General features: G+C 27.5%; 1 pseudogene; it reads left to right on the forward strand.

Annotated features, from left to right (window-relative positions):
* Window positions 1-322: 322 nt before the first annotated feature.
* On the forward strand, window positions 323-13,214 carry LOC140861884 (glycerophosphodiester phosphodiesterase GDPDL6-like; annotated as a pseudogene).
* The last annotated feature ends 556 nt before the right edge of the window (window positions 13,215-13,770 follow it).

Consider the following 13,770-nt stretch of genomic DNA (forward strand, 5'->3'; position numbering starts at 1 on the left):
CTAATAAGCGTAAGTCTTTTCCTACATTCATTCTCAAACTAAGATTTCTCGTGGTGCCCTAACCCAATCTCCAATCTGCCACCCTCGCCGCCCTTAATCCGTCATAAGCAGGCCGGAGATCTTCGTGAACTTTAATCCAGGCACAGGCGACATCAACCATGGTATGGATCAAACTTTGCGAGTTCGATTTGTGCAACTCGAAACCTTGCCGCAAATTGAAGTAGTGCGAGTTCTGTTCTTCGCGAGTTTCAGTTGTCTTCAGCCTTTACCTGTTTTGGCGGGTATGTAATTCTTAATTTTTCGAAGCGATTGATTTTGAACCATGGGCTCTGAATTTATGAATTTATGTGGGCATAGATTACCCCCACCATATTTCTCCGCATTCGAAGTTCATTTGGAATTTAATTTTTTTTTCCCTGGAACGATTTTGTATTGCAATCTGCATTTTAGAAAGGACAATTAAGGTTTTTGTGTTTCTGAAATCAATCTTATGAACACAACAAATATTCAAGATGTGGATCCTAAAGGAGAAAAGGTGTACAACATAAATGGACAGGAAATCCATGGATGGTTCGGCTTGGATTACCTCGCCGAAGTCATTTTCCAAAAAGTAGGACGTAAGTTCTTGAAATAATGCATCTTTTTTCCTTCACTCTTCGATGTAGTAAGCAATTAATTATAGTCTTTACCCCAAGAAATCAAGATTTTGTAACTACGAATTGGTCTGGGTCCTGTTCTCTTCATGGTAAAGTAATGATAATAAGGGCTTATTTTGGTTATTGTAGCTGTCTTGATATGTAAACTTCTTCTCCTGCAGTACGCCATAATATATACACAAAAACAGAAGTATACGATGGTACACCGATCATAAGTCCTTCCCAGTTGGTAATCAACGGGAACATGCAATTCCACTGAAAATTCCGCCAAGAATGTGGCTGAACATTCAGGTATCCCTTTATCTTCGCATATATCTTTGGTTTGCGTTAAGGTTCATAATATGTTTTGGCTTATCTTGAGATGTCATTTTCAGTAGGATTTCTTCTATCATCAAAATAAAATCAGTCCAGAGAAGTTTCTGCTAGAGAGAACTGATGTATTACCAGAGTTCATCTCATCTCCTGAGATAGGTTTTTTGAAGAGCATTCGACCAAAGTTGGGGGCGGCCAAAACAAAAATAATTTTCCAGTTTCTTGCACAAGATGTTCAAGAACCCATGACTAACGAGACGTACGGTTTACTTGCTAACAAGCTCTCTGTGATCAAATCTATTGCATCTGGGATTTTTGTACCTCAGTCATACATTTGGCCTATGGACAAGGCAAGAGTCTTGTTGCTTGGAACAAACCTCGTACAAGACTCACAAGCAAGGCCTTACGGTTTACGCTTCGGATTTTGCTAATGATAACTATTTGAGTTATAATTACAGCTACGATCCCACCAGAGAGTACATTCAATTCTCGAAAATTCTCAATTTTTGGTTGATGGTTTTTTGACAGATTTCCCTTCGACTGCTTCAGAAGCAATTGGTTCGACTTCTTGACCGACCTGTTATCTGTTGCTGCGAATATTACAATGAATCCTTAATCTGTTATTAGCCTTTTGTTTTCATTTGCTCTTTCTTTAACATGAGAACCATCTTTCTGATTGCAGGATGTATACCTCAGAATAAGAATGCTTCAAGAGTCATTCCAAGTAAGGAAGAAGAAATCTAATGTCATCCTCTCATAGTGTAGTATTTTGTTACTATTGTTATTTGATGATTTTTTTGCCATTTTCTCGATAGCTTTAATCATATCCCACAATGGAGCAAGTGGTGATTTCCCCGGAGCTACTGATCTTGCATATCAAAAGGCAATAGAAGACGGTACTGATATAATTGACTGCTCGGTTCAAGTATCCAAAGAAGGAATTGCCTTTTGCTTAGACAGATCAAACCTTATGAAGACTACTACAGCAGCAACACTTTACATGGACAGATCCACGAGCGTACCAGAAATCCAATCAGTAGATGAATTTTTTCCTTTGATCTCATATGGAGCGAAATTCAATCTTTAAGTCGTAAGCTTCTCAAATTTGATGAACATGGATAAATTCTCAGTCCAACCCTTTTATTTTACCTATTTGCGCTGAAACTATTCCTTTCTTGCAATCAAATTCAGCTCAAATCAAGAGTTTCTTCGACAACGGACTCGTTAGAAACCCTGGAAACAAGAATAAGGGGAAGTATGTGACCCTTCCCTAGTTCTTGGAACTAGCCAAGACAAAAGCAGTAACTGGAGTACTGATCTTTATTCAGGTGATTTTTCAGTGTCACATTATGCCCTACCTATTTAACTGAATTTCATCCAATAATATATACGTTCTTTTTTATCAGAATGCTGCATATCTTGCTTCAAACAAGAATCTTGACATAGTCATGAATATGGTGTCCACAGCCCTTACCAATGCCTCATTCGATAAGCAATTGACTCAGAAAGTTCTTATTCAATCAGATGACAGCTCTGTTCTACTAAAATTCAAGAATTTTCCTAATTACCAAAGAGTACTTTACATCAATCCATCAATAAGCGGTGCACCGCATCAAGTAGCAGATGAAGCGCTGATGCAGTTTTCGTGCACAGAGATGTGATTGTACGTGTACGTGTCTTCTTTTAAAAGATTTGCATGTCTTTAGAAATTCTTATGAGTTGGCGTATGTTTAAAGAGTTTTTTCATTTTTCATTTCTGGCCAATAATATGGTAGATAGTATTTCTTGGTTGGTGTTGCGTTCGTTTAGGATTCATGATCTGCTTTGAACCTCAACATTTTAGATTAGTATGTAAATTTGGTATATCATCTATCCAGATTTTTCATTGGATCTATGGATAACCATGAGAGGATAATATGGTCTAGTTTGTTTACTTCATTAGCAGCGTGTATCCGAGATTGTTTAATTGTGTATCTATGTATGAAACAGAGATCACTTTTCCATTTGTGTTCTGATTTTTGTGCTTCTTTTAGTGATGATTCTTATTTGTTTAAGATTTTTAATGAAGGTATTCTATATGTTGTTCTCTGCTATCTTGCGCTGTGTACTTTGATCCAAATGTCTGGTTTATTTTTTTTGATCAACTTGTGATTATTATTATTATTATTATTATTATTATTATTATTTTGTTTTGCATGTGGAATGTGAATTAATTAATTTGTAAGAAATAGATAATGCTTCAAATACGCAAATTAGTATAAAATATCTATGTAACATGACACCATGGCTTGTGCCAAAGCTTAAAATTGTGTTGAATCTGTATTAGGTACTTTGATGATGCAGTGGATATTGGAAGAACTCGTGCATAAGCCAACGGAAATTTCACTAGAGAAAGAGCAAATACTTCTGTATTCTCTCAACAGAATAAAGTCTGTGGAGTGTGTTCTAGAGAAAACAAAGAGGGTAATTAATCAATTAATTTTGCTTTATTACTTTTTCAAGAATTTAGGCGGCATGCATTCATTCTTTTGTTTGTTTTAGGTTATAAATGCTACAGTGATAAAGAAGGTCAAAATTGCCGAATCCCTGGAAAATATTTGTGATTTCAGATTTCATGTAAGCCATTTTGTTGCCATTAAAGCTACCGTATTATATTTTAACTTCCCACCAATTTGTATGTACCAAGTATTTCAAGTGTATTCATTAGATTTATATATTTACCATTGCAACTAAGTTTTAGGGCTTTCATTTTGCAGCGAAGATGATTGTTTTGTTAAGCTTGTGGGTGGTTAAAATTCGAGCAAGTTTGCAAACCACCAGCCGGTTAGTTTATGGTTCAGAAAATTTAATTTGACTTTCTGAAAATTCATTAAATTAGAGTTAGGTTGATCATCACTTGTCCATTACTGAGGGATGATAGTGAAGTAGCATGTGCCATGCATCTAGATAGTTATGGAAAAATGTAAATAAAGTGTTGTGAGAGCATAGTATGTGCGTGTAAATAGATATTGTTATATGCATTGTTATACATGTGCTTACTTGTTACTCCACTCCAAGTAGATATTGAAGTTCAATGACAAATCATAGATAATGAATTATTATTGAACCAACCTTTGGTTCAAAAAAAAATTGAGGTACATGCATTGTTATACATATATATATGCTTACTAGTCAGTACGCTTGTTGGCTTCCCTAAGAAAGCTCAGGTCAACTAGTAATTCGCTGCTAATTTATTGAATTAGAGATTTATGTGGTTTTAGTGTTGCTCTGTAGCTTCCTGTTTCCTTTTTCCATATCCACATGATCTGCGTTTTCCAAGTTATTCTTATGTAAAATTTGATAATTTTTTCAACAATATCAAAGAATCGAGGATTTGCGAAAAAAGATTGATAAACTTATTGATTAAGTTTTGATAAGTAATAATTAATTTTATGCTAGTATGAGAATATTATAATTGTGTAACTACGTAGAATTTGATATTTGCAGGTTGAAAAAAGGTCTTTGCATGATTGAATTAAACAAGTTCAAGAAAAGATTGAAGAAAGTTGTTTGTGAAGATGAATGTTGGGTAGATCCATTCGAGCAACCATTAGAATATGTCGGAGTTATTAAATTAACTCTTTATACGTGTCCGAATACATATTCAAAATATTGTAAATATTATTTTCTAATGTTGGAAATTTGTATATTAAATTTTATTTTTGAATTTTGTATTTTAAATTATTTATAATATTGAAAATTTGTATATTAAATTTAATTTTTATTTGCTTTTTATTTGAAAAAAGACAACATTTTTTATCAGTTGTGATAAGGGGTTTAAAACTGTTGTAGAAGGCTGTGTTGTTAAAAATCACGCTCAAAGACAACAGTTAAAAACTATTGTCTTTTAAAGAAAAGACAACAGTTAAAAATTGTTGTCTTTGAGCGTGATTTTTAACAACACAGCCTTCTACAACAGTTTTAATCCCCTTACCACAACTGATAAAAAATGTTGTTTTTAGGAGTTTTTTTTGTAGTGAATTTCTACAATAATTATTCTTACATATTTAAAATAATTAATATATGTTAAACTGATAAAGAAAATATAGTAATTCAAATTTTATTGGGTGATAAAAATATTTAAATTATATTGGGTAAATAATTTGTGAAGTTGATAAAAAGGGGGTGAAGAAGTTGAGAAAGATGTGAGTCATTTAGAAAAAAAAGTGGGTCAATAATTTTTAATGAGGGTAAATATGTCAATACACAATTGGAAAACATGTTGATGTATCCATACTTTTATAGGTACAAATAAACAGCACGTGCGATGCACGTGGTGACACTTTGTTTATATAATATATCTATTTATTATTTTTTATAATTATTGAGATTTTCACGGTCTCATAATAAAAATCATATAAACTTTAATTATTAATTATGAAAATCAACTGACATAATACAATGATCATTTTTTTTTCACTTTTAGGCATGTTAATGATGAATTTGTATTTTTAATCTTGTAACTTAAATGTTTTTATTTTTAGTCATATTACGATGCATTTTCATTTTTAATCATGTCACTTGTATATTGTTTTTATTTTGATCATTTAACTCGCATTTTTTTTTTTGATCTGTTGTGGTATATATATATTTTCATTTATAGTCATGTAACTTGTATATTATTTTTATTTTATCATTTAACTTGTATTATATCTCTATATATTTTTATATGATCTTACTTATATTGTAAATAAAATGACAAATTTGTTATTTCACAATGATAAAACTTTACTCTTTTATTCACACTTTTAGATAGGTAATAGCTAATAGATTTAATTATACTCCTACATTAATTTAGTAAATATATGTTTTTAACTCTTAAATTTTAATATTATTTTTTTTAGTTTTATTCTTTTCAAGATTTAAATTCTTATATATTTTTTAATTCTAACATTTTATATTAATACAATAAGTTTTAGTTTTTTTTTATTTTTTTCAAGATTTATTTATCTATTTGATTAACTACAACTCAATTAAGACACAAATTAAAATTTAGTTTATTCTTATATATTTTTATATTGCCTAACTTAAAAAAAATTGTGAAAAATGAAAAAAATGGTTCTTTTAAAAATAATAATAATTAAAAAATAAATTGTGTAATGGTGTTAAGAGATACATTAGTTGCAATTCAATTCATGTCATAAATGTATAATGTATTTATGAATATTATCACTTTTATATATAATAGATAACTTTTAATATTATGACACTAATTTTTTTGTTTTAGTTTTGTTTTTTCCATAATTTATATTATATTCTTAATTTTTTTAATTCTAAATTTTTATATTAATTTTGTATGTTATATTTTATTTTTTTTTTGTTCTTTTCAAGATTTATTTATTTATTTGATTAACTACAATTCAGTTAAGCCGCAAACTAAAATTTACCTCAATCTTATATATTTTTATATTGCCTAACATTACATAGTGTAAAATAAATAAAAACAAATTGTGAAAAATGAAAAAAAAATAGTTATTTTCAAAAAATAATAATTAAAAAATAAATTATGTAATGTTATTAAGGTATGCATTAGTTGCAATTTAATGAATGTCGTAAATCTATAATGTATTTTTGAATATTACTATTTACTTATAATATAATAGGAATATTCATTTACTTTTATACCCTAACTAAATTGTTGTTTTTATTTTTATATTTCTATATGTTTTTATATGACCTTACTTATAGTGTAAATAAAAGGGCAAAGTTGTTGTTTCACAATCATAAAACTTTACCCTTTTTCACACTTTTAGATAGAATAAAATAATAGACTAACATTACATAGTGTAAAATAAATAAAAACAAATTTTGAAAAATGAAAAAAATAGTTATTTTCAAAAAAAAAAAAATTAAAAAAAAAATTATGTAAAGTTATTAAGGTATGTATTAGTTGCAATTTAATGAATGTCATAAATCTATTATGTATTTATGAATATTACTATTTACCTATAATATAATAGGAATATTCATTTACTTTTATACCCTAACTAAATTTTTGTTTTTACTTTTATATCTCTATATGTTTTTATATGATCTTACTTATAGTGTAAATAATTAAAAGGACAAAGTTGTTATTTCACAATCATAAAATTTTACCATTTTATTCACACTTTAATATAATATAATATAATATATGACTTTACTTATAGTGTAAATAAAATAGCAAATTTGTTATTTCACAATGATAAAATTTTACCCTTTTATTCACACTTTTGGATAGGTAATAGATAATAGATTTAATTATACTCCTAAATTAATTTTGTAAATATATGTTTTTAACTCTTAAATTTTAATATTATTATTTTTTTAGTTTTATTCCTTTTAAGATTTATATTCTTATATATTTTTTAATTCTAACATTTTATATTAATACAGTAAGTTTTAGTTTTTTCTTTTATTTTTTTCAAGATTTATTTATCTATTTGATTAACTATAACTCAATTAAGACACAAATTAAAATTTATTGTATTCTTATATATTTTTATATTGCCTAACTTTAAAAACAAATTGTGAAAAATGAAAAAAATTGTTCTTTTAAAAAAAATTATAATTAAAAAATAAATTGTGTAATGGTGTTAAGGGATACATTAGTTGCAATTCAATGCATGTCATAAATGTATAATGTATTTATGAATATTATTACTTTTTACATATATAATAGATAACTTTTAATATTATGATACTAATTTTTTTTTTAGTTTTGTTCTTTTCATAATTTATATTATATTCTTAATTTTTGTAATTCTAACTTTTTATATTAATTTTGTATGTTTTATTTTTTTTTCTTTTGTTCTTTTCAAGATTTATTTATTTATTTGATTAACTACAATTCAGTTAAGTCACAAACTAAAATTTAGCTTATTCCTATATATTTTTATATTGTCTAACATTAAATAGTGTAAAATAAATAAAAACAAATTGTGAAAAATGAAAAAAATAGTTATTTTCAAAAAATAATAATTAAAAAATAAATTATGTAATGTTATTAAGGTATGCATTAGTTGCAATTTAATGAATGACATAAATCTATAATGTATTTATGAATATTACTATTTACCTATACTATAATAGAAATATTCATTTACTTTTATAACTTAACTAAATTGTTGTTTTTACTTTTATATCCCTATATGTTTTTATATGACATTACTTATAATGTAAATAAAAAGGCAAAGTTGTTATTTCACAATCATAAAACTTTACCCTTTTATTCACACTTTTAGATAGAATAATAGACTAACATTACATAATGTAAATTAAATAAAAACAAATTGTGAAAAATGAAAAAAAAATAGTTATTTTCAAAAAATAATAATTAAAAAATAAATTATGTAATGTTATTAAGGTATGCATTAGTTGCAATTTAATGAATGTCATAAATCTATAATGTATTTATGAATATGACTATTTACCTATAATATAATAGGAATATTCATTTACTTTTATACCTTAAGTAAATTGTTGTTTTTACTTTTATATTCCTATATGTTTTTATATGACCTTACTTATAGTGTAAATAAAAGGGCAAAGTTGTTATTTCACAATCATAAAACTTTACCCTTTTATTCACACTTTTAGATAAAATATAAAATATAATATAATATAATATAATATAATATAATATAATAGATAATAGATAATAGATAATATATAATAAAATAAAATATATATTATCTTTAATAATTTTAAATAATACATGCATATTTTTACTTTCCAACAGATGAATCATTTTTATGTTAATTGTTATTAGATTTTCCTAAGAATTATGTTTTGATAAAATTTTATTTCTTTATTTTAATTTTATAATCAAACATCTATTGAATTATGACGTATCATTATTTTCAAATTTTCTTATAAGTATGTCGTAAACAAATTTTATTTTTTTTATAAGAATTTTTTTTAAAAAAAAATGTGTTTTAAATTTTGTTTTCTTAAATTGATAGAAAATAATTCAAAATAATTCATTGAAGGTGAATTTCTATAATTAAATAAGAGGTGAATTGACACAATATATTTGTAATAACAAAGAAACTATATGAAAAGAATTTATTTTTTGATTTCACTTATATTGCTATATTATATGATTAAATTTACAAATGCAATATGATATTTAAAAAACCAATTAAAATGTTGTGTTTAAAGAGTTCAAAAAATTTTATATTATTTTTTATTTTCTTTCTAATATAGCATGCTTTTATTAATATATTATTACATTATGAAACTTATTCTTCATAAAATTTATGGTGATGTTATATATCTATATATTATATTAAATACAAATTTTGTAGAAGTATAAATATTGCTTAAATACTTTAAATGGTCAGTTATTTTATTATCATAGTACAAAAGATATGTAAATTCTTCTATTGCTATATTTGTTACAATCATTAAGTAATTCATTATCTATTTCAATATGATTAATTCATTATTTTTATTAGTATCTTACTATTATATTATCATAATCATAATAGGTTTTTCCTCTTAATTTACCTAATAATTCTATATTTTTCCTGACAAAAAATCATTATTACCCATAAATATTAATATTAAAAATAAAAATAAAAATGATTCACTTAGAACATAATCCACAAGAGATTTTTTGATTATTAATTTACCTCATACTTTTAGATTTTTTAAGACAAAAAATAATAATGATTCATTTATAAAATTAAAAAATAGTTTATAAGAAAAAATAGGTAGTAGAAATAATGCATTATTTTATAATTTTCTTCTCATTATTATTTTTTTAGAATGAATTTAGGAATATGATGACACCCATTAAAATGTTGTATTCAATGGATAAAATAATATAATAATAATAAATGCATCAATTAGATGAATGAACAACTCATTGATTTTATTATAAATTCCACATCCCGAATTTTTAATAATAAATGCATCAATTAACCTAATAATTCTACATTTTTCAAGATAAAAAATCATTATTACCCATAAATATTAATATTAAAAATAAAAAATAAAAATGATTCACTTAGAACATAATCCAAAAGAGATTTTTTTGCTTATTAATTTACCTCATATTTTTAAATTTTTTAAGACAATAAATGATGATGATTCATTTATAAAATTTTAAAATAGTTTATAAGAAAAAATAGGTAGTAGAAATAATGCATTATTTTATAATTTTCTTCTCATTATTATTTTTTTAGAATGAATTTAGGAATATGATGACACCCATTAAAATGTTGTATTCAATGGATAAAATAATAATATAATAATAAATGCATCAATTAAATGAATGAACAACACATTGATTTTTATAAATTCCACATCCCAAATTTGTTCCTAAATTTTACATCATTTTTTCACTCATGTCCATGCAATTAATACCAATAATTCATATCTTTTGGGCAATGTAGTAAATACACAATGAAAAACTTTGCTCTTTATTCATACTTTTATAGTAGAAATAGATATAGATATAGATATAGATATGTGTGTTTCTCGTTGGATATCTCATGGATGTCGTAAAATGTTTACGTAGGCATCGCGCGTGTAAGAATTTCTCAAGACCCGAAAAATGTGTGAGTAGACTACTGATATGATATTTTGATGATGTTGAACATCTCAAAATGTTTATGAGATGCCCAACAATATGCAACAATTAATAATATTTTAGTTATGTAATAATTTTTTTGTAAATATATATCACTCTTTACTAAAATTTATTTAACTTTTTACAATGTATTGGATATGATAAACTCATCAAGATACCAATCAAATTCCGTCACAACGTGATACATGCTTTTAACCAACCAATCAAAAATGAAAGTTTATTTAAGCAAAATAATTTTTAAATGAGACATATGAGTGATATGACAAATAATAAAATTTTGAAAGTTAATGATTTTATATATATATATATATATATATATATATATATATATATATATATTGAAACTTTGAACATCGTGAATCATAAATTAAAATTATTGACATGTCATCCAATCCAATTAAAATGAAATCATCACCCATTTCATGACCTAAATCAACATCAAATATTTTCTATTACGTACAGAATGATGCACCGACATTAACAAATCATAATTTTGAAAGCTTGGGCACATCCTTTGACGCAATTTGTCCATCAAAGTAATGCACGATAATCTTTCTTACCCTCTTATTAATTATATTTAAACAAATGAGTAGATATTTTATGAGAAGATCTCAAAAATGATTCATATTTATATTTATAATAATAAATAATATTTTGTGTACACAAAGTAATATTTGTTTTATGAGTGACTCAAATAAAAGAAATGTCTCAAAAAATTAATTCAAGAGATTATTGATAAGCACAAATTATATCGTTTATTTGACGCTTTATTTTGTCGTATTCGTGCTTATCTGGAATTTTTTATTTCGACTTTTGCGCCTAGATCGTCATACTTTTATATGTTTGTAAGTTTGACTAAAAGTTGAGAAGGCTTAAATATTGAAGAAAAAGTCAAACAATGCGATGCAACGTCGGAACTTGGCCGGAAAATACGGAAAAATCCTAAGAAGCCAAGAAGAGTGAGAAAAGGAAAATACACGGACCCCGTGCATGCTCTGGAAGGGGGTCCGTGCATATTGTGTAAAAAGAAGGATTCGGCCCAGTTTAATATCCGGACCCCGTGCCATTTTTGGATCAACCTCCGTGCCTATGTATTGTGAAAAATTCGAGACAGAGGACCTCCGGAGGGGTATTCGGACCCTTATCCGGGGTCCGTGTAGTTACTGTTCACAAGAAAATTTAATATCCAGAGGTGTATCCGGACCCTTATCCGGGGTCCATGTGGTTCGCATATTTGGAAAAAAATATATTTCCAGAATTTGGAAATTTCGGTATTCTATTATTTGGAGGCAATATTAGACATTATTTGAGACGAAAAATAGGGCTTTTGAAGAGACATAAAAAAGGAAATAAAGCCGTAATTGAAAGGGACTTTTGACGGGGAGACTTTTGCCAGATTTCGTAACTGACGGCTGAGAGCAGAATTGAAGAACACAAGCGAGATTCGGCACCATCGCTGAAATTTTCTTTATTCTTCTTTCTGACTTATTTTGTCATGAATTCAAACATGAAACCTTTGTTTGATTTTATTATTATGGAGTATTCGTCTTTTGACCGGGGCCACGATAGGGCCAGACTATTGATTTTTGTTCATGGAACAGATTGATTGAATTTTGATTTATGAAATATTTATTGATTAATATTTGTGCTTATTTCTTGCTTTTAATCTGACCAATTAATCGCATGTCTGTTGTTAACTTCTGGATTTGAAAAAGAAAAGATTGAAATTAGCTTCAAAAATATTGATCAACACATGGTTAAACCGACTAGAAATAGTATTCGGTTTCAGTGTGCGATTTTAGGAGAAAGCTGAAATTCCATAACTCGTGAATGCATTTTTGTTTAATTAAATTCAATTAGAAATAATTGGACTGTTAAATGAAAATAGGATTATTAATTCTAGAAATAGATTGATAATTATTCTAGGGAATTTCGTCGTGAATATGAATGAGTTTTGTTTGATTAAATCCAATACGTGGCAATTATCGATGTCTGGTACCGTTGTGTGTTCCTGATAATTTTCCTAAAATTTGAATCAGTCTTAAAGCTTTCCTGCTCATTTAATTTAATTTAAACTTCTGCTTTAGAATAATTTATTTTATTTTAATTAGTAGTTAATTTATAAAAAATCTCTCATTTTAATTAGCCTAGATTAATTTAAATAGTCTATATCTTAGTATTTAAACATTAGTCTCTGTGGGATCGACTTGGACTCCATCCAACTATATTATAACTTGATCTAGTTCACTTGCTAGAATTTTTCCCAACCGAAATCGTCGGTCAAGTTTTTGGCGTCGCTGCCGGGGACTATTCGTTTAATATTAGGATTGATTATTTATTTGAGACTAGGTTTTTATTTTACTTTGTTTAATTTTTATTCAAGTGGTTGTTTTGTGCGCTTTATTTTTTTTCAGGAGCATATCTTATGTTATATGAGCCGTGCTCGAGATTCTGAAAACCTCATACCACTTGATCTGGAGATTGAAAGCACTCTTCGTCGTATACGTAGAGATCGAAGGCAACATAACTTAGCTCTAAAATTTGAATCTGAAGAGGAGCTTGAAGATATGGCTGAAGAAGAGAACAACCGCACTCTGATGGACCTTCATCGACCATTAGTTGGAGGATAGGGATCCAGCATTGTTCGACCTGCAGTTCAGGCGAACACTTTTGAACTCAAAGTAGCCATAATCCATATGATACAGATGCAAGTCAGATTTGGAGGAGCGTCGTCTGAGGATCAGAATGCTCTTCTGGAGCAATTCTTGTCAATATGTGACACCTTCAAATTCAATGGAATGACTGCTGATGCTATTCGACTGAGGCTCTTTTCGTTTTCTCTACAAGGAGAAGCAATTGAGTGGCTTCGAGATTTTCCAGAGGGATCGATTACTACCTGGGATGGTCTTGTTGAAGTGTTCATGCACAAGTATTTTCCACCAACCAAAGTTACACAGTTGCGGAATAAAATCATTTCTTTCAGGCAAAAGGATGGGGAATCTTTGAACGCCGCATGGACAAGATTTAAAAAGATGCTGAGAGTATGTACGATACATGGGTTATCAGTGGGCCAACAAGTAGAGATTTTCTACTATGGAGTTGATTCATCTGTTCGTTCTATGCTTGATGCAGCTGCCAATGGCAGCCTCTATAGAAAAACTCCTGCGGCAGCACTTGAAATCATTT

Source organism: Henckelia pumila, chromosome 4 (genome assembly GCF_033568475.1).
Source record: "Henckelia pumila isolate YLH828 chromosome 4, ASM3356847v2, whole genome shotgun sequence".
In the NCBI taxonomy this organism is placed as follows: Eukaryota; Viridiplantae; Streptophyta; class Magnoliopsida; order Lamiales; family Gesneriaceae; genus Henckelia; species Henckelia pumila.